We start from the raw sequence: 3,930 nt of genomic DNA, 5'->3' as shown, positions 1-3,930 counted from the left end.
GGAGGCCCCTTTGGGTAAAAAATGCTGTTTTCTCCTTGGCACCAGGTGTTAATGCAATCGGCCAGTAACCACTGGTTGGATCAAAAGTGCTAAGGTACTTTGCGGCACCCAACCTATCCACCAGCTCGTCATCTAAGCGATTAGGCTGGGCATCAGTTTTTGTCGCAGTATTTTGACTGCGATAGTCCACACAGAAGCGCAGGTCAGCTGACCCCTGCTTATGCACCAACACCACCAGGCTGACCCAGGGTCTATGGGAGTGTTCACCAACCCCCAGTTCCAGCATCTTGGCCACTTCAGTCTTTATGCACTCTTGAACTAGGTCTGACATCCTGTATGTCTTGCTCTTAACAGGCAGGGTGTCCCCTGTTTCTATGTCATGCACACAGACAGGTGTCAGCCCAGGGGTAAGTGAAAAGAGTTGGAAAATCTCCCCAGCAACTCTTTGCACTCCATCTGCTGTTCAGGTGTCAGTTCAGAGGCGAACTTAACTCCCTAAGCTGAACCATCCTTCACATCACCTTACAATAAGTCAGGGAGTGGCTCACCACTCTCCTCTTCCACTTCTTCTGCCATTGCAAGTAAAGAAACTGTGTGTTCGAGGCATATGAGCTGCAGATCACACACTATGCATAGACCGCCATCTGGTGTTGGGCCCGGATGTTTACACTTGTTTTGTCCTGGAAAAGTATTTGGAAGTCGCGAGATAGGTGACTCCTCCTTTGGATGATAGTGCGCATGGGCATCGGCTCCATCTTCAGATTTTTTTTTCCCGCCATCGGGCTTGGATGTGTTTCTCGCGCTCCAGTTCGGAACCGTCACCGATTCCACTCTCGACGCGCAATCCTTCACCCTTCTCCGGTATTGTTTTCGATCGCGATCCCTAGTCGTCGTGCATCTCTTCAACATCGAAGTCCTCGATTCCGGTCGTCGACGAAGGCCTCTGGGCCTAACTGGGCCTTGGTATCTGGCTCATGGAGAGGACGCCATTCAAGAAATGTCCTCAATGTGGGTCGAAATTTCCCCACACTGATCTGCATGAGGTGTGCAACCTTTGTCTGTCACCGGAGCACGAGGCCAGAGACTGTGCGGCTTGTGCCTCTTTACGCTCCAAGAAGACCATTAGAGATCGTCGAGCCCGGAGAACAATGGCTCGCTCGTCAGTACCCATTCCCGGTGACATCTTCCAGGAGGGCATCGATGTACCAGAACAGGAGCGAATCGAAGAAGGCCTCCAAAGCCGATGACTCCAACCTCAAGGACATCACTCCTGGGCAGCGGGTCGTAAGTAAAGATGTCGACTCTGACTCCCCCTCCCTACACCATCGAAAAAGGCTTCGGTCACATCTTCACCTTCGGCCCCAGGTGCCCACTGAGAGACTGCTTCCCATGCCCCGCCCTTGGACCCGGCAAAGAAGCCTACCAAGCCTTCAGGCGACTCGGCTCAAGTTAGTCTGCCATCGGTACCGAGCGGTCACCGGCATCGAAAAAGAAACCACCCTCCTCCTCCGTGCCGATCGCTGCCTCCACATCCAAGCACTCGGCACCGAAATCTACAGGCGGCGCCCCATCGACTCCGATAAAACACTCGGATCCGAGCAAAAAGCCGATTTCGAATGCTTCGGATTCACTCCCTTCGGAACTGAAAAAAGCCTCGGAACCGAAAAAACACCCGGTACCACAAGCGGTCACACAGACTGTAAAACATCACAGTTCCAAGCCAAAGGAGCACAAAACCGCTCCAGAGTCGGTGCTGCGCAAATCTGCCGAACCGAAACGGTCGGCGCCGAAACACCAGCCTCTATCAGAAGAGCTATTTAGACCAGATCCTAAACAGATAACTCTTCTTAAAGACCCTAAAACTGGTCAGCTGACTTTGAGTACCGGCTCCACCACCTAAAAAAAGGGACATTGCCACATGTCAGGGTCCCTTATCCACCACCTCCTCCACCTCCTCCCCCACCTCCTCCCCCACCACACCATTCTCCCACACTATCTCCTCCACCAATGGATGATGATGACACCTCTGATGACACAGGAGGGGGTTCAGATGATGAGCCACTAGGGGGTCCACCCTATTCCCCTGACCCCTGGGAAGATTATAGTATGCCAGATGTCCCTAATGTTCCACAGGATGACATCTACCCCTCTATGCCTTCCCCTCCGGAGGACACAATGGGTTTTCATCAGCTCCTCCACAGAGCTGCCCAATACCATGGGGTGGACTTACATACTGACCCTGTGGAAGACTATTTCCTTATGGACACCTTTGATAACCCACAAAGGTCCACCACTATTCTGCCCATGCTAAAAGGAGTCACCAAGCAAGCACCTGAGGTATTTAAAGATCCTGTTAGGGCTAGGGTTATTAACCCCAGGATTGAGAAAAAGTACAAGGCTGCCACAGCAGACCCAGCTTACATTAAGGGCCCCGTACCACTAGACTCCCTTGTAGTCTCCAATGCTAGAAAGAGGGCCAACTCTCAGACATCAGGAGACGCTCCACCCCCGATAAAGAGTCCAAAATCTCGGATGCCTCTGGCAAAAGAACCGCATCACAGGCAGCTAACATATGGCGTATCGCCAACACTCAAGCACTGTTAGCCAGGTACGATAGGGCACATTACGACCAGCTAGAAACCCTATTGCAACACCTCCCAGACAAATATAAGGACAAGGCCAATCACCTTATACAGGAGGGAAAACTCATCACCAATACCTCCATTCGTTGCGCGCTGGACGAGGCAGATACCACCTCCAGAGCTGTCAACACAAGTGTTCTCCTGCGTAGACATGCCTGGCTACACATTTCAGGTTTTAAACCTGAAGTACAAAGATCCATCTTAAACCAACCATTCGATCAGGAACACCTATTTGACCCTAAAGTAGATTCATCCCTTGAAAAGATGAAGAAGGACACGGACACAGCTAAATCAATGGGAGCCTTGCAATCGCAAGCTCCTAGACACTCCTTTCGTCGTTCCTCTTACAAGGGCACCTCCAGAGGCTACTCCTCTGACAACCCCTCCACCTCTTATAAGACTCCCACCCAGTCTACATTCACCTGAGGTTACCAGAGAGGAGGCTACAGAGTCAACAATAACAAAGGTAGAGGCAAGATCAACAACACCCGCTCTGCCTCCACCCCTACCCAATGACTTCCCGCCGTTCCCCCCGGCCCATTCCACTCCAGTCGGGGAAAGATTACAATAGCTCCTGCCTGTTTGGAGCAACATCACCACAGACAGGTGGGTGAGACAAATCGTTCAATCAGTTTACTGTCTAGAACTCACCTCTACCCCCCCCTACCACCCAAACAGCGCCCAATGTCGTTAGAACATTTATCACTGCTCAAGCAGGAAGTCATCTCCCTCCTACAAAAGAATGCAATAGAACCAGTTCCCCTGCACCAACAAAACACAGGAGTCTACTCTCTGTATTTTCTCATACCAAAAACGGACGGCTCTCTGAGACCTATTCTCGACCTCAGATCCCTAAACCTCTACATACACTCAGACCATTTTCACATGGTCACACTTCAGCAGGTCCTTTCTCTTCTTTCACAAGGCGACTTCCTTGCCACTCTGGATCTCAAGGACGCCTACTTCCATATTTCCATTCACACATCTCACAGGAAATATCTCAGGTTCGTAGTGGACGGTCAACACTACCAATTCAAAGTACTCCCTTTCGGAGTCACCACAGCACCCAGGGTATTCACCAAGTGCCTGGCGGTAGTGGCAGCTCATCTAAGAAGGCAACACATTCACGTCTTCCCATATTTGGACGACTGGCTCATAAAAGCCAGCTCATCCATTCAGTGTGTACACCACACTCATGCCACTATTAAACTGCTCCACGACTTCGGGTTTACAGTAAACCACGCAAAGTCTCATCTTCAACCGTCCCACATACAACAGTACCTAGGTG

The sequence above is a fragment of the Triturus cristatus genome, chromosome 6, assembly GCF_964204655.1.
Source record: "Triturus cristatus chromosome 6, aTriCri1.1, whole genome shotgun sequence".
NCBI classification, from domain to species: Eukaryota; Metazoa; Chordata; class Amphibia; order Caudata; family Salamandridae; genus Triturus; species Triturus cristatus.
This window is presented reverse-complemented; position numbering follows the sequence as displayed.